Source organism: Amblyraja radiata, chromosome 19 (assembly GCF_010909765.2).
Source record: "Amblyraja radiata isolate CabotCenter1 chromosome 19, sAmbRad1.1.pri, whole genome shotgun sequence".
Lineage (NCBI taxonomy): Eukaryota > Metazoa > Chordata > Chondrichthyes > Rajiformes > Rajidae > Amblyraja > Amblyraja radiata.
Window position 1 is genome coordinate 5,939,481 of NC_045974.1, and position 25,517 is coordinate 5,964,997.

General features: G+C 43.8%; 1 protein-coding gene across 2 annotated transcripts in view; it reads left to right on the forward strand.

Annotated features, from left to right (window-relative positions):
* Positions 1-25,517, forward strand: part of ninj2 (ninjurin 2) — a 142,597-nt gene that overhangs the window by 112,365 nt on the left and 4,715 nt on the right. The window lies entirely within an intron of this gene.

The window sequence follows — 25,517 nt, forward strand, 5'->3', positions numbered from 1 at the left end:
GTCCTCAGACTGATGAGTCCACGACCCGAAACGTGATGTGTCCATTTCCCTCCATAGATGCTGCCTGACCCATTGTGTTCCTCCAATACTTTTTTTTACACAAGAGGTAAAGAAATTGTAGCTTTTTAAATAAATGAAATAATGTCTCCCGTTTCTAATGAGGAGAGTGGATATTTTGTCTGGAAAGTGGCAAGACTCCATTTTCCATCAGGAGTCAAGAGCCAACATGTTTAATTGTCAGATACACCATGAACCGAACAATGTAATTCTTATTTGCTGCAGTTTTATCTGCACATCAATACATCACAACATATCCGCGTGTGCTGCAAAGTAATTTCGAAACTACTTCGGCCTTTCTGCAGTAATAATGGAACCTGTCCTGGTATCAGACAAGACATCAGCGACTTGCTCATGTTAGAAACATAGAAACATAGAAAATAGGTGCAGGAGTAGGCCATTCGGCCCTTCGAGCCTGCACCGCCATTCAATATGATCATGGCTGATCATCCAACTCAGTATCCTGCCTTCTCTCCATACCCCCGATCCCTTTAGCCACAAGGGCCACATCTAACTCCCTCTTAAATATAGCCAATGAACTGGCCTCTGTTATTTCTATTATTTGGGCCTCAATGCAAGATTGCTATGAAGTGTGGCAACTCTTTGTGTGCTCTTCTCAGAGAAGGATTACTATTATCTGATACAATCACCATGCTCTTTTATATCTCTTTTCTACCTGTAAATCCCCTTTGCTCTCACTGGGGTACGCCCTGATTCATTTCAACCAAATTTCAGACATATCTGTTGTGTTGTTGCAAATTAGATTATCGTTGTTCTGTTTTGGAACAAATGACAATAAAACACTCTTGACTTGACTTTTGACTCTTCACAATGGACTTTGTCCATGGAACTGATGTACTACAACGCTGTAAACTATATTCTGCACTCTTTATCTTTTCCTTTGTTCTATCTATTGTGCACAAGTTTGACTTGATTGTATGTATGCAATGTATGCATAGGAGCTTAATCACTTCTATGGCCGCTTCGACAGGGACAATCTAGAGACAGCCATCAAGGCTGTGCTACCTGCCGATCACCAACCCCTCACACTCACCCCCTACGATGTATACGTGGCACTGAGTAGGACTAATGCACGTAAAGCTGCTGGCCCTGACGGCATCCCCGGGCGCGTGCTCAGGGCCTGTGCTGCGCAGCTGACAGACGTCTGGACTGACATCTTCAACCTGTCACTTGCCCAAGCAGTTGTCCCCACGTGCCTTAAAACCACCTCCATCGTGCCAGTGCCAAAACACTCCACTGCGGCAAGCCTCAACGACTTCCGCCCAGTTGCACTTACCCCCATCATCACCAAGTGCTTCGAGAGGCTGGTCCTGGCACACCTCAAAAGCTGCCTACCCCCCACACTGGATCCCTATCAGTTTGCCTACCGCAAGAACAGGAGTACGGAGGATGCCATCTCAACGGCACTTCACTCCGCCCTCTCCCACCTCGACAACAGAGACACTTACGTAAGAATGCTGTTCATCGATTACAGCTCAGCATTCAACACCATTATACCATCAAAACTGATCACCAAACTCGGTAACCTGGGCATCGACCCCTCCCTCTGCAACTGGATACTGGACTTTCTAACCAACAGACCCCAGTCTGTTAGGTTAGACAAGCACACCTCTTCAACCCTCACCCTGAACACCGGCGTTCCACAGGGCTGTGTGCTGATCCCCCTCCTCTACTCCCTCTTCACCTATGACTGCACACCTGTACATGGTACTAACACCATCATCAAGTATGCAGATGATACAACGGTGATTGGCCTCATCAGCAACAACGATGAGTCGGCCTACAAGGAGGAGGTCCAGCACTTAGCAGCATGGTGCGCTGACAACAACCTGGTCCTTAACTCCAAGAAGACCAAGGAGCTCATTGTAGACTTCAGGAAGTCCAGGGGCGGCACGCGCACCCCCATCCACATTAACGGGACGGAGGTGAAACGTGTTTCTAGCTTCAGGTTCCTGGGAGTCAACATCTCCGATGACCTCTCTTGGACCCACAATACCTCAACTCTGATCAAGAAGGCTCACCAGCGTCTCTTCTTCCTGAGGAGACTGAAGAAGGTCCATCTGTCTCCTCAGATCCTGGTGAACTTCTACCGCTGCACCATCGAGAGCATCCTTACCAACTGCATCACAGTATGGTATGGCAACTGCTCTGTCTCCGACCGGAAGGCATTGCAGAGGGTGGTGAAAATTGCCCAACGCATCACCGGTTCCTCGCTCCCCTCCATTGAGTCTGTCCAAAGCAAGCGTTGTCTGCGGAGGGCGCTCAGCATCGCCAAGGACTGCTCTCACCCCAACCATGGACTGTTTACCCTCCTACCATCCGGGAGGCGCTACAGGTCTCTCCGTTGCCGAACCAGCAGGTCCAGGAACAGCTTCTTCCTGGCGGCTGTCACTCTACTCAACAACGTACCTCGGTGACTGCCAATCACCCCCCCCCCCCGGACACTTATTATTATTTATTCAAATCATTTGCTATCTCGCTCTTCCAGGGAGATGCTAAATGCATTTCGTTGTCTCTGTATTGTACACTGACAATGACAATTAAAATTGAATCTGAATCTGATTCTGAATCTGAAGGAGAAGACACAAAGGGCTGGAGTAACTCTGGAGGACATGAATAGGTGACGTTTCGGGTTGGGACCCTATGTCTGCCCATCACCTTTATCCACCTATCGCTTGCCTGACTTTGTCCCGCCACCAACACCCTTCTTGCTTTCTCGCCATCTACTACAATCAGTGCAAAGTAGGGTGCCGACCTGAAACGTCTCCTGTCCACGTTCTCCAGAGATGCTGCCCCATCTGCTGAAATACTCCAGTACTTTGTCTCTTTCTTTTACACACATAATATGTTCACCAGTTTGCAAGATGTATTCACATCCTCTATATCTGCCTTCCTTAACCAGTATCCCAGGAGCCCAGCAACACAGCATATACTTTCCTTGCCTGAATTTGCTCCTGGCACTGGTTCTCAGATTCCCTCTAGAGGGCTGTAATCTTTCTCATTTTACTACCTGCAGCAGACTGATGTAACACATCTTCATACTGAAACTGCCTATAAATTTCTATTAATCTACAGTATAACATTTCCCCTTTTCCTTGCCATAAATGATTACACATCAATGTTCAAAGCACAGAAATGCACTTTTTGACAAAGCCTTGAAGTAAATGACACCAATAAATTTGCCTTCAAAGTTCTGATGCACACGGACTGCTTGCTCTGGCGAACAAGACATTTCTAATGAACTTTGTTGAAATCCTCACGATTATGACACGAATTACTAGTTGATAGCGAGGCAAATTGTTCTCTGTGCTAGAGTTCAAATGCCAGAGGGCATAAGTTAAAAATTGTGCAGTTGAGTGAAAAAGGAATATTTGGGTGAATCTGGAAGTAATTACCAAGGACGATTATTGAAGTAAAAAATGTAAAAAATAGATGTTTCTTGAAAGCCGATGATAATGTTGGGGTAGATAACACTTGTGATTTTATACCTCAATCTCAAAATGCCTGTTTTTCTAAATGTTCTGGAATCCCCCTCAAACATTATTCATAAAAGCATGTTGCTCTTTGAGATGTGCTCAGAAGTCGACCTCATGGAATTTGAGCAAATATTCTGTATTGTTCTTTGTTTGTGTTCTATAAACAAGAATGAACAAAGCACTCACTGACTTCATTGTCTCTCTCCAATGTCGACTCACACAAAGTAGGAGTGAAATTCAGCCTGGAAGCTGAATGTTTGCAGCAGCCAGCTCCAGCTCAGAAGCATATGCCTCTGATAAATTCAACGTACATTCTAATCACTTTCCTTCCTCTTCCCTGCATTTTTCCAACATTTAGCAGATGGGTGAGTCTGTCATAAATCTGCTGCAAATATTGGTTGCCAATGGGAAACATGGCCTGGGGTAAAGATATGTTTCCATGAGAAGAGATTGTCTGTTCCCTTTCTAACTCTGCTTATTCCTACGTTCCTGCACCCTTATAAACACCAAAAACATGATACTCAGTGAGTTTGTATTAAGTTCTTATCATGCAGAGTTAATCTTTTAATTCTTGGAGTGCAGGAGGCTGAGGGTAGATCTTACAGATATGTATAAAATGATAAGGGGAATAGATAGGGTGAATGCACAGCGAAGGGAAATCAAGAACCAGACAACATAGGTTTAGGATGAGAGGGGCAAGATTTAATAGGAATCCGAGGAGCAACCTTTTCACGCATAGGGAACAAGTCGTCAGAGGTGGTTTAGGCAGGTACTATAATAACATTTGAGAGACCCTTGGACAGGTACAAGGCAGCAGGGTGGCAGAGCAGTAGAGCTACTGCCTTACAACGCCAGAGACACGCGTTCGATCCTGACTATGGCTGCTGGTTGTATGGAATTTGTACGTTCTCCCCGTGACCTGCTTGGGTTTTCGATGAGATTTTCAGTTTCCTCGCGCACTCGAAAGACATACATTTTGTAGGTTAATTGGTGTAAATGTAAAATTGGCCCTAGTGGGTTTATGTTGATGTGCGGTGATTGCTGGTTGTAGCGGACTTGGTGGGCTGAAGGACCTGTTTCTGCACTGTATCTCTAAACTAAACTAAACATGGATAGGAAGGGTTTAGAGGGATATGGCCAAACATGGGCAAATAAGACTATTTAGATGGGGCATCTTGGTCGGTGTGGACCGAAGGGCCAGTGTCCATGCTGTATCTCATGGGAGAAAAAAAAGTAGATCAACGAAAATGCTAACGGGCTGAAATAAAATCTCAGTCTCTTGAGCCCGACTAGTCTCCCTGTTCTGAGTTTATCCTTTTCAGGGAACTGAGATGGGGGAGAGCAGTGCCCCCCAGTATGTGAGAACAACTTATCAGAGACATATTTCAACTTGCAGGAGGTATACGAGACTTGGCAAACTTGATATGCCATGACCTTTCCTTCTCCTAACAAATAATGCCAGGTCTTTGCTCTGAGCACCTTTACAACTTTCATCCAGATGTCGAAAGGCAAGGGCTTGGTATGTTGGCAGACGCCACATCAATGGCTTCACAGAAATGTATTTTACTGAGAACGTTCCACGCTTAATGAGGAAGGTTTATTAGTAGGAAAGGAGGTGCAGTGGAGACTTTTATGGCTGCTGGAATGTAATAGCCTGTAAAAGAGATCTTGTGAATGTTAGAATGTGTTGTTTCAACAGTTTGGTTGAACGTGACATTTATACATGATATAATGCATGCATGGAAGGATAAAGTGGACAATTCGGATACAATTGTTGGTGAACTTTGTGGTGAAGTTATAAAAAAATATCAACAGTCAGGACTGAGGGGCTCCTGTTGTCTGTGTTTGATTTGTACATAGGCAACTCTATTTTTCAGGTATGTGAAAATCCTTGCACAAAAATGAGCACGCCAGAGACAGCGAAGGACAACCTAATAACGTGGACTGTACTTTGTTTGAAGCACATTTCCTTTAAATAATCTGTGAGTGGAAGTTATCTGTCAGCACCAGAGTTAACTATTTCCTGTTGGTTGGCGGTTCGTGGCTATAAAATTCCTCGGGTGTTATTATTTATAAAACACATTTTTGCTGTGGTGTAGGTTCAGTTGCAAGGGACATGTGGATTTGTAGGCTAATTGGCCTCTGTAAATTCACCTCCCAGTGTGTAAGGAGTGGATGTGAAAGTGGGATAACATAGAACTAGTATGAAAGGGTGATCAATGGTCAGCGTGGACTCGGTGGGCTGAAAGGCCTGTTTCCACGTTGTATCTTTCAATCAAAAAAATTGTGTTGAAACATCTAATTACATTACAACCACAACTTCCAGCTGCTTGGCACCCTTCATTTGGACAACATGGAAGCATTACCAAGATGGTCCCTAAACCACCGCCCATATTAATGTGAGATGTACAACATGCCATGGCAGGAAGGCATCAGTGTGTGAAATATCGACCCCAGCTGGCCTTTGAAGATGTAGGTAGATTTCAACATGAATCAGCATATGGCACTGAATGGATAAAGTGTTGTCCAATTGGAACCTATTGATGCTCCTCAAGTCATTGGATGCTCGTGTTTAGCAGCTCCACCTGGATGGGAGATGTGTAGGAAGGAACTGCAGATGCTGGTTTAAGCCACAAGATAGACACAAAAAAAACTGGAGTAGCTCAGCGGGTCAGACAGCATCTCTGGAGAAAAGTAATAGGTGAGGTTTCAGGTCGAGGCCCTCTTCAAACTGAGAATCAGGGGAAAGGGAAATGAGAGATATAGAGAAATAGAGAACAAATGAATTTTGGAGGTGCTATTAAAGGAGCCTTGTGGAGTAGCTGCAATACATCCGTATAGGGGGCACTGTATACTACAGACATTACGGTCCAGGTGTGGACAGACTGTTGGATAAAATGGCAGTCAAACAGGTTATTTTGTCTTGGCTAGTACTGAGCTTCTGAAATCATGGACCTGTGTCACCCTGGTCACTCCCTTCTTATCCCTTCTCCCATCAGGCAAGAGGTACAGAAGTTTGAAAATGCATACCTCCAGATTCAGGAATCGTTTCTTCCCAGTTGTTATCAGTCAGGGAACGGTCCATTCATCAGCTGGAGAGCAATCCTCCCATCTACCTCACTGGAGACCTTTGGACTATCTTCAATCGGACTTTATCGGACTTTAATGTTATATCTTTGTATCTCAATGTTGTACCCTTCATCCTGGATCTGTGCACTGTGGCCAGCTTCATTGATTTCATGGATATTCTTTTCATTTGGTGTACACAAAATGCTGGAGTTACTCAGCGGGTGAGGCAGCATCTCTGGAGAGAAGGAAAGGGCGACGTTTCGTGTCGAGATCCTTCTTCAGACTGATGTCAGGGAAGGGGGCAGGACAAAGATAGAATGTAGTCGGAGACAGTAAGACTAGTGGGAGAACTGGGAAGGGGAAGGGGATGGAGAGAGAAAGCAAGGGCTATCTGAAGTTAGAGAAGTCAATGTTCATACCGCTAGGGTGTAAACTACCCAAGCGAAATATGAAGGTAGACAAAAATGCTGGAGAAACTCAGTGGGTGAGGCAGCATCTATGGAGCGAAGGAAATAGGCGACGTTTTTAGTCGAAAACCTTCTTCAGACTCTAGCTAGCAAAATATGAGGTGCTGTTCCTCCAATTTGCGCTGGGCCTCACTCTGACAATGGAGGTGGCCCAGCACAGAAAGGTCAGATGGGGAATGGGAGGGGGAGTTGAAGTGCTGAGCCACTGGGAGATCAGGTAGGTTAAGATGGACTGAATAGAGGTGTTCAGTGAAGCGATCGTCGAGCCTACTCTTGGTCTCGCCGATGTAGAGAAGTTGACACCTGGAACAGCGGATACAGTAGATGAGGTTGTAGGAGGTGCAAGTGAACCTCTGCCTCACCTGGAAAGACTATTTGGGTCCTTGGCTGGAGTCGAGGAGGGGAGGAATAGCGACAGGTGTTGCATCTCCTGCGGTTGCAGGGGAAAGTACCTGGGGAGGGGGTGGTTTGGGTGGGAAGGGACGAGTTGACCAGGGAGTTTTGGGGGGAACGGTCTCTGCGGAAAGCAGAAAGGGGTGGAGATGGGAAGATGTGGCGGGTAGTGGGATCCCGTTGGAGGTGGCGAGGTAGTCGTTTTGTTAACTGGATAGCACATAAGCTTTTAACTGTACCTCAATGCACCTGGATATTATAAACAAAACTAAAATTCGTTGTGTCTGCATCACTTCAGGTAAATAGAAAGTGTTGGTGCCTTGTAGATGGTGGAAAAGGTTTGGGAAGTAAGATAGTGAGTCACTTGCCACAAAATATTCAGGCAGGCTGCTCTTTTAGCCACTGTATTTATTTGGCCAGTCCGACTAAGTTTCTGGTCAATGGTGACCCCCAAGATGTTGATGGTGAAGGAGTTGGCAAAGGCAATGTTATTGAATGCCAAGGACCAGTGGGGAGATTAGCTAAAGGTTGTGTGACATTTGCGTTACTTGCAGTTTATCTGCCCAAACATGAATGTTGTCTTGGTCTTGCTGTACGCAGGCACGCAATGTTTCCTTATCTGATAAGTTATGAATAGAGCTGCACAATATGTAATTATTAATGCACACCCCCACTTCAGACCTTATGATAAAGGGAAGGTCATTGATGAGGCAGTTGAAGATAACACTCTTGTAAAAATCCTGCTGCGTTGAGAGGGTCCATAATAACACTGCTATCACCCACCCTCAGACAGAACAATGTTCTCTTACTGCCCTGAAGTGCCTTTGATGATAATTATCCAAAGAAAATAAATGATCATCAAGAGTGCAATTCTACCATTTGATTTATGGGGGGGGGGAAGCAGTCGGAACTAACATAGAGTCATAGAGTCATACAGCATGGAAACATGCTGTTTGGCCCACTTTGTCCATGCCGACCCAAATACCCCATCTAAGCTGGTCCCACTTGGCCCATATCTTCTAAACCTTTCCTCTTCAGGGTCATAAGGAATAGGAGTAGAATTAGGCCATTCGGCCCATCAAGTCTAATCCGCCATTCAATCATGGCTGATCTATCTCTCTCTCCTAACCCCATTCTATGTCTTCTCATAACCTCTAACGCCTGTACTAATCAAGAATCTATCTATCTCTGCCTTAAAAATATCCACCGATGGCCTCCCTTCTGTGGCAAAGAATTCCACAGATTCACCACCCTCTGCCTAAAGAAATGTCACCTCAGTTCCTTCCTAAAAAAACGTCCTTTAATTCTGAGGCTATGGCCTCTAGTCCTAGACGCTCCCACTAGTGAAAACATCCTCTCCACATCCACTCTATCTAAGCCTTTCACGATTCTGTAGGTTTCAATGAGGTTGCTACTCATTCGTCTAAACTCCAGCGAGTACAAACCCAGTGCCGACAAGTGCTCATCATAGGTTAACCCACTCATTCCTGGGATCATTCTTGTAAATCTCCCCTGGGCCCTCTCCAGAGCCAGCACATCCTTCCTCAGATACGGTGCCCAAAAATTGCTCACAATATTCCAAATGAGGCCCGACCAGCACCTTATAGAGCTTCAACATTACATCCCTGTTTTTGTATACAAGCCCTCTTGAAATAAATGCTAGCATTAAGTTTGCTTTCTGTCCCGTACAAATGTCTTTAAAATATTGTTATTGTACCTGCCTCAAATACTTCCTTTGGCATCTCGTTCCCTATACCCACACCTATTTGGTGAAAAGGTTGCCCCTCAGATTCTTATTACATTTTTATCTCCTTAAATCTGTGCCCTTCCCTTCTCGATTCCCCTCCACTGGGGAAAAAGACTCTGTGCACCCTATCTATTTCCCTCATGATTTTATACACGTCTGCAAGATCAACCCTTAGCTTGCTGTGCTCCAAGGAATAAAGTCGTAGCCTACCCAACCTCTCCCTATAGCTCAGCCCCTCGAATCCTGGTAACATTCTTGTAAATCTACTTTGCAGTCTTTCCCAAAGCAGGCTAACCAAAATTGAACACAATATTACATAACACAAAATAAGTGTTTAATTTCCTAATGTGGTGGTAGCAAGATTTGCTTTTGTGCAGTAGAGGAACTAAATGGTTTACTGATCAACTTCCTGAATCGGGCATCGATTTAGCAGCTTTCTATCATTTAAAATGCACTTTCAGTTACCACCCATGTCAGATGTTATCACTATTCTGGGAATGCTTTCCAGGATATGTAAATAATCTAATAATGCACTTGAGTGCTTGGACATCAAGCACTTACCCAAACAAATCTGTTGATTCAATTCTTGATAATAAACATTTGGCTCTGCATCCGATGATATTTCTGATGTCTGAAAGAAGAATGTTAATTAAATATCATAAATATATATATATTTTTTTAATAAAGATTTTTGCTTAGGGCGTGCCATTGTGCATTGACCTAAAACATGCGCAGAGTCATAGAGTCTTACAGCCTGGAAACAGGCCCTTCTGCCCAACTTCCCACATCGGCCAATATGTGTACACTAGTCCCACCTTCCTGCATTTGGTCCATATTCCTCTAAACCTGTCCTATCCATGTACCTGTCTAAATGTTTCTCGTTCCACACACCTACCACGCTTTGTGTGAAAAAGTTACCACTCAGGTTCCTATTAAATCTTTTTCCCCTCACCTTCCCCAATTCTGGGCAAAAGACTCTGTGTGTCTATCCAATCTATTCCTCTCATGATTTTGTCGGTCGTGGAGTGACAACTCTTTTGCCTAACCTTGAGAATCTCCTCACAATGATCCATTGATTTCAAAAGCAAGAACTTCCCTTTCTCTGAAACTTGCTGCTGTTCGAGGGTCAGTTCAAAGGTCAGCCTTTGACCAGCAAAAATGATGCGAACAAAAAAGACACAAAGTGCAGGAGTAACTCAAATGTTTAAGAAGGAACTGCAGATGCTGGAAAAATCGAAGTTAGACAAAAATGCTGGAGAAACTTAGCGGGTGAGGCAGCATCTATGGAGCAAAGGAATAGGTGACGTTTTGGGTCGAGACCCTTCAGACTGATGTGGGGATTGGGGGCGGGCGGGAAGAAGAAAGGAAAGGGTGGAGACAGTGGGCTGTGGGAGAGCTGGGAAGGGGAGGAGAAAGAGGGAGAAAGCAAGGACTACCTGAAATTGGAGAGGTCATTGTTCATACCACTGGGGTGTAAACTACCCTAAGCAAAATATGAGGTGCTGCTCCTCCAATTTATGGTGGGACTCACTCTGGCCATGGAGGAGGCCCAGGACAGAAATGTCGGATTCGGAATGGGAAAGGGAGTTGAAGTGCTGAGCCACCGGGAGATCAGGATGGTTATTGCGAACTGAGCGGAGGTGTTGGGCTACGCTTGGTCTCACCGATGTAGAGCAGCTGCTGTAGAGTGCAGGTGAACCTCTGCCGCACCTGGAAAGACTGCTTAGGTCCTTGGATGGAGTCAAGGGGGGAGTAACTCAAATGGTCAGGCTGCATCTCTGGAAAACATGGATAGATGACGTTTCAGGGAAATACCATGAAGAACCTATCCATGTTCTCCAGAGATACTGCCTGACCCGCTGAGTTACTCCAGCACATTGTGTCTTTTTTTGGAAACCATCACCAGCTTGTTCACATCATGCAGTTGTTCCTCCATGATGTGAACAAGCTGGTCTTGCAAAGCATCACATTGAAGAATTTACTCAGACTGTGAACCAGCAAACATTTTAATTGGGATGAGGGAATCGCTGGCAATGCTGGTGCTTTCTAACACTGAAGAGGTGGCAGAGTACCAAATGGTAGGCAAGGACGTTACAGGCAGTAGTTAAGAATCAACCACATCACTGTGGGTCTGCAGACACATGTACGGCAGACTAGGTAAAGGCACCAAACATTAATGAACTAACACACAAAGGGCTAGGGTCGGGTAGCATATCTGGAGAACATGACAGGCAATGTTTCTGGCTGGGACTCTTTTTCAGTTTAATTGTAGAATGGGGGAGAAAACTAGAAAAGGGCAGGACAAAGCCTGGCTAGTGATAGTTGAATACAGGTAAGGGGAGGGGGGAGGGGGGGGGGGGGGGGGGGGTTAATTAGCAGATGGGTGGAGAAAGGCCACAGATAAAAAGGAGACAAAAGGATGTAACATAAGCGGATGGAGAGTGGGGAAATGTGAAGCCAGAGGAAGGGATTCAGGTGGAAGGGGACAGCGGCAGGGTAAAGGGGGTGAGATAGCAGGGAAAATGGGTACACACCCAGGTGGGGCACAAGGGAGAAAGAGAGGGGGGGAAAAGAGGTGGGGGGTGCTACCTAAAATTGGAGACTTCTTTGTTCATACCCGTTGGGTTGTAAGCTGCCCATGTGGAATATGAGGTGATGTTGGTCCAGTTACTCCAGTGATGTGCTCTGCTGAAGGTTCCAACATCTGCAGTTCTTTGTTTCTCCATTAATGAACCAGATGTGTCTTAATGACAACACATGTGTCAATGCCACTTGTATAACTTTTCACTCCATATTATTTATCTACTGAATATCATTTCCTCGACTGCCAAGGTGGTATTTGAAGTCACATCATTGGACAAGGTCTCTAGTTTAGAGTAGACCTCTGGGGCAGTAATTTAACCATCTCTCTACTGTGTCTTTATCAAAAAACAAGTTATAAAGATTGGAATATACATGTTTTTAAAAATAATAGCTGAAATCTCAAAAACACAATTTTTATCTTAGAATCCAAAATATTTATTCACAGGTTTTATAGAATGCCTAAAAATAGTTCATTTTTAAGATTAGGTGTTTTTCTAAATGGTAATTACGCCTCAGTCAACTATTTAAAATTACATCACCATAAATAAGTATAAGATATTTCTGCCTCTTGCCAAGACTCCGTACCCTACTCTCAATTCTTCCATCTCCATTGTAGCTGCTCGCAAGATGAGGCGCTCCATTGAAAGACATACGAGATCCTTCTTCCCTGTGGCTAGAAAACTGTACAACTCCCCCCCCCATATGTCGAGAGGTAGACTGGCTCCCTTCCCCCTCCCCCACTACCCAAATCTTTGCATATCCCCAATCCTTTCCACTCGTCACTTTAATTTCATGTGTTTCATGTATAACCAAGTTGTAACGTATATCCACTTTCTATAGTAAACGTGGTTCCCCTCCTGCTGTCATAGATGGATACCGCACCCACGTCTCCTCTGTGTCCTTTAGTTCTGCTCTCGTTCCCCCTTCCCAGAGAAGGAACAAGGTTACAGTTCTCGTGATCTTTACCTTTCACCCCACCAGCTTTTGCATTCAACACATCATTCTCCGACATTTTCGTCACCTTCAACGTGAACCCACCACCAGTCACATCTTCCCACCCCCATCCGTATCCTTCTCTGCTACCAGTGAGACTATTCCCTCTGCAACTCCTTGGTTCATTCATCCCTTCCCACTCAAACCACCCCCTTTTCCCAGGTACATTCTCCTGCAACCTCAGGAGATATAATGCCTGTCCCTTTACCTCCTCCCTCACCTCCACCCAGGGACCCCAGTAGTCCTTCCAGATGAGACACAAGACTCTGCGACCGTTTTGCTGAGCACTTGTACTCGGTTTGACAAGGCCTGATGGACCACCCCTTTGCTAACCATTTTACCCCCCTTTCCACTCCCATACTTACCTTTCTGTCACGGGCCTCATTCACTGCCAGAGTGAGGCCACTGAAGGAACAGCGCCTCATATTCCGCTTGGCTAACTTACAACCGATCGGTACAACTCCCCTCTTCCCTGTGCCCCAACTGGACTTGCATCCATTTTTCCCCTTCCCCCCACTGTATATTCCTATCTCTGGCTTCACAATTTGCATCTCTTTTAACCTTTTGTCTTTTCATCTCCAACCATCTGCTTATCTAACCCCCCCTCACCTGTATCCACCTATCACTCTCCAAACTTTGTCCTGCCCCTCCTCTCTTCCAGCTTTCTCCCCCCTCTCCCCCCACCCCACCACAATCACTGAAGAAGGGTCCCAAGCCGAAACATCACCTATCCATGTTCTCCAGAAATGCTGCCTGACGTACTGAGTTACTCCAGCACTTTGTGTCTTTTTTGTTGTTGTAAACCAGCATCTGAAGTTCCTTGTGTCTACAAGATTTTCTGGATAGTTTTAGTATCACTAGTTTTTAACCAACATAGCATTCCAAATGATTTCCCTCAATTCAGTTGAAGAAGGCAGCAAATGTCTCAGATTTTGAAGCTGGGATGAATTACAGGAACCACCTTCGGAATTTCCTCTTTACTACGGAAATGCATGAAAATCCCAGCGTTGCTGTTGATTGATTAGAGTGATGACAATCAGCACCAGTGACTTTTGCATCATCATTACTGAAATATTTCAGCCATTTTGTTCACAAAATACTATTGCCATGTGTTATTTTAATTACAGAGTTTTGCAACCTGCATTGTAAGAGTGAGTGAGCCTTACAAATAGTTGATGCCTTGAAATGATACTTCAATGTGCAGTGTGATTATGTTTTGCCCTCATGGCAAATCAGATATCACCGAAAAAAAGGTAACATTGGACCACAAAGTTGTTCACAGACTGTGCATTTTAGACACACAACCCTTCTGTTTTCTCCCCACATGTCAGAAACCTAAAATGCAGCCTAAAAAAAAATGAAAACTAATATTTTGCATCTGATTTTGGAGCAAAGTTAATAGATCTCTCCAATTTTAACTAATACTTCCCTTACCCCTCACCCTTTTCTTTTCCATCCCACCCCCGTCACTTCCTTTTCACACTATCCTGCACCTTCACCCTCCCCTTCCACCTAGATCCAGTTTAAGGATACAGTGTGGAAACAGGCCCTTTGGCCCACCACGTTCGCTCCGACCAGCGATCCCTATATAGTAACACTATCCTACACACACGAGGGACAATTTACACGTACACCAAGCCAATTAATCTACAAACCTGGACATCTTTGGAATGTGGGAGGAAACCAAAGGTCTTGGAGAAAACCCACGGGGAGAACGTACAAACTCCATACAGACAGCACCCGTAGTCGGATCGCACCCGGGTCTCCGACGCTGTAAGACTGTAAAACAGCAACTCTACCGCTGCGCCACTGTGCTGCTAATGCATCTGACACTCTGTTGTCTCATTTTCACCTCTGGCCTTTGTCCACCCATCTGCCAATCTAACCTCCTCTCCTATATCCACACATCACTTGCCAGGTTTTGTCCTACCACCCCCGCCCCCCTACCCCCACCTCTTTCCCAAGTTTCTCCCCACCACTGCAATCAGTCTGAGGCAGGGTCTCAACCTAAAACGTCATCTGTCCATTCCCTCCACAGATGCTGCCTGACGAGCTGAGTAACTTCAGCACTTTGTGTGTTACAAAGGGCTCAGGTTAGCAAAATGTAGAATCCCTTTAAAATAATGATTTTCAATCACAATAATGTTTGAGTAAATTTTAAATCCAACAAAAAAATATATTTTGTTGGATTCTGGAGCAGCATTCGACCAGAATAATGGTAGATCTCAAATGTAAGCATTCTGAAGCACAGAAAGGATCATATACAGGCAGTTGTATGGATGTTATTATCATGCATCTGCAGGAAGTACATTTTGGACTGCATGTCCATTCAAATATCAGCATCATCTCAGCAAAGAGTCAGCTTGACTGAAGGTGAACATTTTCACTTCACTTCCTGTCAAGGGATTGCAACATGAACCTTTGAAGCTTTGGGGAGCCACAAAGCTTTGGGAATCTGTCAGTAATTCAGTTAAGGCTTTAGAAATCTCCTGCTCATGAAAGGAATGGTGGTTTGAAGCTGGTGGGCATGAAACCTACCAGGAATAACGAGGGAGAGAAAATCAGTGTTTTTACAAGTCACGTGCTTGAAGGTTTTTACACCAAAAATATTGGCTGAAATTCCAGTTACTGCTGCAGTGCTTAAAAAAAACAAAATTGGTGTAACAGCATGGAAACAGGCCCCTCAGCCAATCATCTACACTGATCACCCATTCACGCTAGTTCTATCTTATCCCGCTTTCTTACCGACTCCCATCATACAAGGAACAATTTACAGAGGCCAAGTAACCTACAAACCCACATGTCTTTGGGATATCGGAGGAAACCGGGGCACCCGGAGGAAACCCATGTGGTCACAGGGAGACCATGCAAACTGTACAAAAATGGCACCCATGATTACAATCAAACTCAGGTCTCTGGTGCTGAGGCAGCAGCTCTACTAGCTGCGCCACTGTGCCACCCTAAAACAGTGTCGCTTCCTCCAAGTGATCTCCTACATGGAGTAGTATTGATTCACCAGTCAATGGGAGGTGGTAATCACCAAGTGTCCCTGCCCACCTAACCTGATGTCATGAGATTCCATGGGATCCAGAGTCAATCTGGATGATTCCTCTGGCAGTTACTCTGCACCATTGTGTTACCAACTCTGCTGCGCCTGTTGCCGGTAGGACAGGACATACCCAGGGATGGAGATAGGGGTGTCTGGGGCGTCAACTGTAATATATGATATAAAGTATAAAGTGCTCATTTCTGTCCTCTCCATTCTCTCTTGCTCTATGGTTGTATGGATCGATTGATCGATGGATCAATGTCTCTATGGATCTATGGCTCTATGGCTCTGGCTCGTTGGCCGTATGTCCATGATTCTATAACTCCATTATTTAGATCTTAGCATTTAACAGATGACCGTAGGCTGCTCACGCCTCTTCATTTAATAACATAATCTAAATTAGGTTCAAGTCTTCTTTGGCTTCCTGGCATCCACTGCTCTTTGTATAAATCAAGTAGACTCCAACCCTGTGCTTGTTTTTGAGTGTCCATTATTCTTCATCTGATGTTGTGCAACTCCTTCTGGTGGAAAACATTCCACTCTTCAGAATCTTCCATGTGACCGTAAATAACAAGAGGAAATATATGTAAAACAATGTTCCCCAGCTGGAAAACAAGATATATTAAAGATATTGGCTGAGTAAAGCAAGCAGCAAGTAGAAGAATGTGCCCCTGGTGCTATGAATAATGGGCTTTGTGCAGTGGTACCAGATGGACTTTAGGAACGTTAGGTAAGCTGATCTGGTAAGATCCATGTAATAAAATTGCAATAAGTTTTTAAAAGAGCTATGGTGGAAACAAATAAATTAGATAGACTGGATCAAGAATGAATACTTAAGTGTATTTTGGAGCTTAATTCACTGCAGCTGCTTGTTAAGAAAGACTTGGTTTATTGTTGTCACATGAGGCAGGGACTAGATAGATAGATAGATAGATAGATAGATAGATAGATAGATAGATAGATAGATAGATAGATAGATAGATAGATAGATAGATAGATAGATAGATAGATAGATAGATAGATAGAGAGAGAGAGAGAGAGAGAGAGAGAGAGACAGACAGACAGACAGACAGACAGACAGACAGACAGACAGACAGACAGACAGACAGACAGACAGACAGATAGATAGATAGATAGATAGATAGATAGATAAATACTTTATTCATCCCCTCAGGGAAATTCAGAGACTTGCCATTTGCAGCACACCAATAAAAAAATACACCACATTAAAGAATTTAACAATAAACATAAAAATATCCCCCCAAAATGGTTCCCACTGTGAGGGAAGGCACCAAAGTCCAGTCCTATCCCTTGTTCACCCATGGTCGGGCCTATCGCAACGTTTATGAAACAATTAGACAGATACACGGATAGGACAGATTTAAAGGGATATGGGTCAAATGCAGGCAGGTGGAACTAGTGTATATGGGACATGTTGGGTGGTGTGGGCAAGTTGGGCTGAAGGGCCTGACAATGTACCGATGTGTAGTGACAAGCTTTCTTTTGCATGCTACCCAATCAAATAATATTGTACATAAATAAATCAAGGCCAAGGGACTGCAAAATGATTTCCATAAATAACTCGGGTACAATAGGTGGAGTGAAGGGAAAGATACAGAGTGCAAAATATAACTCTCAGCATTATAGCGCAACAGTTCTAGAGACACAGTCAAATGTCCGCAGTGTGATGGAGGTGAATCGGACAGTACACTGGCTAATGGAAGGACTGTTCATAAACCAGATAACAGAAGGGAAGAAGCCATCCCTGAGTCCGGTGGTGCGAGCTTTCAAGCTTCTGTACCTTCTGCCCCATGGGAGCGGGGAGAAGAATGAAAGATCTTTGATTATGTTGGCTGTTTTTTCAAGGCATTGTGAAGTCAATGTTGAGGATATGGTCCATGTGATGGACCGGGCTACATCCACAACTCTGAAATTTCATGTGCTCTTGGCTAGGGCTGTTCTTAAAGCGGAGTCAAGGGATATGGGGAGAAGGCAGGAATGGGGCACAGATTGTGGTTGATCAGTCATGATCACAGTGAATGGCGGTGCTGGCTCGAAGGGCCGAATGGCCTACTCCTGCACCTATTGTCTACTGTCTATTCTCTATTGTCCAAACCAAGCTGTAATGCAACTCGACTGCTGACCTTCACAAACTACTTCTATGCATAGCTGTCCTTAGAAATGGCCAAACAAAGCATATTGCTGCTCTCTGCAACCCTCCCCACTGAAAACCTTACTCTGCCCAGCAGTGTGGTCCTTGTGCCCTGCCCTGGCTGCAGTTTAGTCTTCAAATGCTCCTGAAATGCTACCTCTGAACACCCCCTGAATTATATTGTTTCAATACATAAGTTAATATGTGTGAGTGATGTTAAATAATCTTGGCCTTGAATTTCTTCCATGCCTACAGGGCACGGTAAATGGTTACGGTGCATCCCTCCAGCTATTATTTCAGTCTTGGACTCACCACTTAGAAATTCTGGACGATCAAGGCCATGCTAAATAGGCCGACAGAGAAGGCTTCACACTATATGCCAGTGTGCGGCATCTGAAGGAAATCAGGAAGTGTGGGGTGCCAGCTGAGCCTGAGAGGGTCACAGCAGAAGGGTCTGGTTGTGGGATGTATGGTCATGGATAGGAAGTGGGATCAGGCAAGGGTAGAGAATAGGAAGGGGTCAGGGAGGGAATGATGAATGTTTGAATGTTCAGTGGATAAGGAAGTTGGGAGGTTGGTGGGTAGAAGGTTATGGTTGGGTGACTAAGAGGTTGAGTGATCAGGAGGTGAGAGATTCAGGTATTACTGGTTGAGCATTGAAGTGTTGGGTGATAGATGACGTGGAGCACAATTCAGTTGATCAGCTGGCAAGACGTAGGCTGGGAAATACATAGATGGGTGAGGAGAGGGTTCAGTCTCAGATCTGGGAACAATGGGGGTTGCTAGCATTGGTGGTGGTGGGCAGGGGAGTCAATTATTGGGCAGGTAGTTGTGTGTCAAAGGAGGACATGCAAGTAAATAACTTTGTTTATCTACCTGCGTCAGGCATTAAAATATATCGCACGTTGGAAGCTTGGATATGCTGGAGTGGTCTGCTACTAGAAACTAAGAACTGCAAATACTGGAGTAACTAAATGGGTCAGGCAGCATGTCTGGTTGTGTTGTGGAAGTCAATCCTTCCACCTCCAGAGCATCACTGCAAGAGCTCCCTAGGACAGTGGCCTGGGCTCAACTATTGAAAGGTCAAAACCTATTTGCTGATGATTCTGCAATTGCTTGGGTCTGCACTATATTCAATTGCATTTGCAACTCAAAAAGGAAGTTAATATGACCAAAGAGACCCACAGCATCCTGGCAGGCTACCATTGGGAAGCAGGTACAGGAACCTGACAACCATTGCCTCCAGACCCCTCTGGTTTATGATATATATATATATACACAACTTGGACGTAAATATGGATAGGTTGGTTAATAAGTTGGCAGAAAACACTAGAATTGATTGAGTTGCAGACAGTAAGAAAGGCTGTCAAAGTATTCAGTGGGATACAGATCAGCTACAGAAATGGGTGGAGAAATATCAGATGGAATTTAAGACGAGCAAGTGTGAGGTATATTTTGGGAGGTCGTAAGGGGAAAGTATACAGTTAATGGTAAGATCCTTAATGGTGTTGATGTACAGTGGGATTTTGGGATCAAAGTCTATAGGTCCTGAAAGTCACAACACAAGTACTGTAGGTAGAGTGGTAAAGAAGGCATACGGTATGCTTGCCTTAAATAGTGAGGGCATTGAATATAAGCGTGAAGAAGTCATGTTATAACTTTATATGACTTTGGTTAGGCTGCTTTAGGAGTATTGTGTGCAATTCTGGTTGCCTCCGTTATAGGAAGGATGTGGAGGCTTTGGAGAGGGAGCAGAAAAGGTTTACCCAAATGCTGCCCGAGCAGAGGTTATTAGCTATAAGGAGCGGTTGGACTAACTTGGATGGTTTTCTCAGGTGTGTCCAAAGGGAAGATCCAATAGAAGTGAATACAATTAGGAAAGACATAGATAGGGTGGTGAAGGTGGATACTCTACTGATGTTTAAGAGACTTTTTGATAGGCACATGGATATGTAGGGAAAAGAGGAATTATGTGCAGGCAGGCATGAACATCGTGGGCCGAAGGGCCTGTTACTATTTTATGTACTATAATGTGATGTTCAAATAAATTAGTTATTTACATTAATTACAACTCTCTGGGTTTACCTGAGTCATTTGATTAAAATATGGCTAAAATTAAGACTCTGTGAAAACAGTTTGTCTTAACTTGCTTCATATAAAGGTGTTTAAAGCCTCTGCAAAGTGGTGCAGCTCAGCGCACAAACTTCCTTCTGATTTTGATGGATTTACTGCCATCTGGTGGTCATTACCAAAGATTATAGAGCTCTATGATCTTTGGCCATTACTGGATATCTTCCCAGTTTCTGCCTCTTTCAACTGAAGGTTCTCATCGTCTCTTCCCAGATTCTGCCACTCCCCTGCATTCAAGGCGCAGTTTGCAGAACATCAGTATTTCCAGCATTTTCTATTTTTTATCATATGAGGGCAAGCCTAGATTTGGTTGTGAAAACAAATTTCCGAGGTGCCATTGTCGAGTTTTACACATAAGTGAAGGGTGGTTATGCTATTCGAGCTGGAATCAAAGGTGCTTCAGAAATAAGATGTACAGATAACAAATGGAGGGCTTTAATGTGCAACCAGTGTGTGCAAACAAGTCAAGCTCAGACATGAGAGGAGAAATTTGGAAAAAGAGCAAAAAGAGAAAAAGGTGTGATTTAGTCTCCTGCCACTATACTAGCAACTCTTCCTTTCAGAGAATTACTGCTTTAAAACTGGAAGGATTAAGTTGATTTTAACCTTGTGTATTCAATGATTGTGCCTCCCTTGAATCCACATGAAACTGCAGTAACCATGACAGAATTATTAATGGAGACACAAGGAACCGTTGATACTGGATTCTTGTGCAAAACACAAAGTGCTGGAGTAACTCAGTGGGCCTGGCAGCATCTGTGGTGAGAACGAATGGGAGATGTTTTGGGTCAGGACCCTTATTTATTAATAATTAAAACATTATTATGAATTATGAATGATAGCCATTTCCACTGAAATAGAGCCAATTGTATCAGAATGCATTTATTGGTGGATTTATTAGATAGTACCTCATTCACAAAAGCTATAAAGGCATAATTCTGCTCTTTGAAATCAACACAATACATGCCGAGAATACCGCTTCAAATTATATCTGAAAGGAAACTAACACATTAAAATGTCAGAAGCTGAAAATTACAATTAATTCAACTCGATATCGATCAAACAATCATTTCCTGTATTTTATAAAACGTCTAATATTTAGCATTTTCCTTTTTATCTGCATCGTGTTGTACCTGCACAAGTAAGTCGTTGGTGAGACCAATTTTGGAGCATTGTGTGCAGATCTGGTCGCCCAGTTTTAGGATGGAAGACATTAAGCTGGAGGGGAAGCAAAAACAGATTAATGAGGTTTTACCAATACTGGAGGGCTTGAGTTACTGTAAAAGGAAAGGCTGGATAGACCAAGGTTATTTTTCCCTGGAGCATAGGAGGCTGAGGGATGACCTTATAGAGGTGTATAAAAATCATGAGGGGCGGAGATAAGGTGAATAGTCACAGTAATTTTCACAGGGCAAGGGAGTCGAAAACAAGAGGTCATAGGGTTAAAGTGCTAGGAGAGTGCTACTGATTGTGGATGATCAGCCATGATCACATTGAATGGTGGTGCATGCTCGAAGGGCTGAATGGCCTACTCCTGCATCTATAGTCTATTGTCTATTGTCTTGAGAAATATTTAAAAAGGACCAGAGGAGCAACTTTTTCACACAGGCTTCGTCAATCTTGAGTATTGCCCAATGAATCATGTTGAGAGTCTGAGCGTATGAACATCATGTATGGAAAGAGCTATCAGAGGAAGCTGGAGAAATTGGTAAACTTATTATGTTTGAAAGACATTTAGATAGGTACAGAGATTTTTTAAATGGTTTACAGGGATGTGGGCCATATATAGGGCGGCACAGTGGTGCAGCTGTTGAGCTACTGTCTTACAGAGTCAGAGACCCGGGCTCGATCCTGACTTGTCAGTATGGAGTTTGTACATTCTCCCTGTGACCTGTTTGGGTTTTCTCTGAGATCTTCGGTGTCCTCACACACTCCAAAGACGTACAGGTTTGTAGGTTAATTGGCTTGGTGTAAATGTAAAATTGTCCCTGGTGTGTGTAGGATAGTGCTTATGTGTGGGAATCGCTGGTCGGTGCGGACTCAGTGGGCCAAAGGGCCTGTTTCCGCACAGTAGCTCGAAACTAAAAAAACTAAACACAGGGAAATTGGGCTTGTTCAGACAGATGGCAATGGATGAGTTGTCAAAGGGCCTGTTTCTGAGCTATGTCTCTGTGACTCTCTCCTTGATTAATTTGCGATTAGCCCATCACAGCATTCCTGGTGTCGAGGTTTACTGGAAACAAACTGATAAAAACATGTCCAACCTCACAGGCAGAATCAGATTTGTCCACACTAGCATCTTTAAAAAATATACACAAGAATGTAAGATTGCGAGAAGCATTTCAGTTTTTTTTAGTGAAAGGACTTAGAAGATACGTATCTGGCCCAAGTCTGATAGGATTTGACTGTATGTGTTGGGTTCAGGTCAGGTTGAGTGTATATTCTCATCAAGTGTTCAGATTAGGTTGACCTGTGCTGGTCTGGCTCAATACTTAATGTGGATTATATTGCCTCACCTGCATTTCTGCATGTGGATAGTATGAGGCTGTCATGTTTATGTTTATGGTCATGATGGGTTGGGTTTGGTGTGGAAAGATTATGTGTGCACAGTCAATAAACTGACAGGAAATGCATGGAAAGGCCTATTGTTTTTTAGTTTGGTTTAGTTTAGAGATACAGCACGGAAACAGGCCCTTCGGCCGACCGGGTCCGGGCCGACCAGTGATCCCCGCAAATTAACACTATCCTACAACCACTAGAGACAATTTTTACATTTCCAAGCAAATTAACCTACAAATCTGTACGCTTTTGGAGTGTGGGAGGAAACTGAAGATCTCAGAGAAAATCCATACAGGTCACGGGGAGAACGTACAAACTCTGTACAGACAGCACCTGTAGTCGCGATTGAACCCGGGTCTCTGGTGCTGCGTTCGCTGTAAGGCAGCAACTCTACCGCTGCGCCACCGTGACCGCCCAAATGCTCTAATGCACAAATGGATGAAAGGGCATCTCTATTGAAACTAGAAAATTCTACCTGGGGGAGGATGTTCTCAATCCATGTCATTATTCACAACTTCAACATTTGGGCATGCCACTTAGAAATTAGATCAACATAAACTTCGTCACCCAGAGGATAGTGAACCTGTTGAATTATCTGCTGCACAAGGCAGTGTGGGCAAAGAAAATTAATTATAGTCAAGAAGTAGGTCGAGATAATTTTACTATTGTATAGAGATTTTTTTTTTTTTAATTTCAAAATAGACTTTATTCAATTGATAAATATATACAATTCATGTTTGTTTGTTTGTTTGTTTGTTTGTTTGTTTGTTTGAAAACTTTCATGAACCATTCGAAAATTCATGAACCATTCGAACTAACAAAATTCATCCGACATTTTCGGAGACTATACAAATTTTTTCAGCACAATTTTTTTACATTTGTCAAATTCCACCAAACAGTCCCCCACCCGTGCCACTCTGTGGCCCCTGTCCAAGTAATATATATATACAATGTGTACACAGTGCGAAAATTCCATCTGACATTTTCCTCGGCTATACAGATTGTTCAATACCGTTTATAAGTCTTTTAAATTCCACAAAAATGTCCCCCACCCGTGCCACTCATGTGGCCCCCTGGTGTGGGATACCTTCCCTTAATTTAATTTGAGGGGCATCTCCACCATACCGTGCCCCCATGTCCAGCAGCGGAAGGACCCTAGACTGTGGCCCTCCCCCACCGAGCCTTGTATAGAGATACAGCAAGTTTACCAATTTCTCCAGCTTCCTCTGATAGCTCTTTCCATACATGATGTTCATACGCTCAGACTCTCAACATGATTCATTGGGCAATACTCAAGATTGACGAAGCCTGTGTGAAAAATTGTATAGAGATACAGCACGGAAACAGGCCCTTTGACCCACCGAGTTCCACAGGTCGATACATCGATCAACCCTACACTTGTCCTATGTCATCTCACTTTTGCATCCTACACATTATTTACAGAAGTCATTTAGCCGGTAAACATTTCATAAACATTATAACCTATGGAATCCCTGTAGAATTTGAGTAAAATAATTTCCTAACATGCTAATAAATTAGAACAATTTCTGCAGAGAGAAAATAGAGTTATGTACCATGGGAAATGGCCCTTTGACCCAATGCTCCATTATATGCTTAGATCATATCTCTCCAAACCCTTCCTATCCATGTATCTATCTAAGTGTTGTTTAAATGTTGTAATTATCCTTTATCACTTTTTCTGGCCGCTCTTTTCATGTGTGCACCACCTTCTGTGTGGAAAAGGTGCCTATGATAGTGTAGAGACACAGAAGATTCTGCTGGCACTGAGGTTGTTGTTGCCACTTGAGAACTGTCAGAACAGGTTTATTAAGTGTAGCTTTCCTGTATGGAGCAGGTGCAAATGGAGGGAAATGACTGAGAACAGAGAACGGAAAAGAGACACAAACAACACACAAAGTGCTGGAGTAACTCAGCGCGTCAGGTAGCATCTCTGGAGAACATGGACAGGTGACGTCTCAGGTCAGGACCCTTCTTAGGCAGTTGTGGAGCCGTGAGCTGCAGAACACTCCAATATCTGACACAATAGAGAATGCTGAAAATATCCTGAAGATTAGGTCGCATCTGCAGAGATAAAAACGACTGTAATATTCCAAATAGATGACATTACATCAGAAATGGCCAAATCTGAAACAACCCGGATTAGCTGGATATCTGAAAGCGCTGAATTAATTATTGAACTCCAAGGTTTAGGATTAGGATTATCATCGTCTGAGGTTTAGTGAAAATCTATCCAATTTTACGCTATCCAATCAATGAATGCTATTACTATGCTGTGAATACAACTAATACCATCTCAAGTACAAGTGGTAGAGCGAAGGGAAAGATACAGGGTTCAGAATATAGTTTTCAGCATTATAATGTAACAGTTCCAGGAATAAATTCCAATGTCCTTAATGAGGCAGAGAAGAATCAAATGCCCCTGTCCCACTTAGGAAACCTGAACGGAAACCTCTGGAGACTTTGCGCCCCACCCAAGGTTTCCGCGCGGCTCCCGGAGGTTTTTGTCAGTCTCCCTAATGGTCGAAAGTGGTTTCCGCTTCTTCTATGTTCCGGCGATTATTTCAAAAAATTAAAAACCGGCCGCGACTTAAAATAGGTTGCCGTTTTAAAAATCGGTAATTTTTTAGTCGAAGCCGGTTGCGATGCTAGTTGAAGGTGGTTGCCGGAGGTTGCAGGTAGTGGAAGGTCTTACATTCACAAACCCCTGTAATTCCTTACCCGTTTTGGGCAGAGCTGTTCCCAAATTAAGCCGTGATGCAACTCGACAGTAAGCTTTCTATGGTGCATCTGTAGAAGTTTG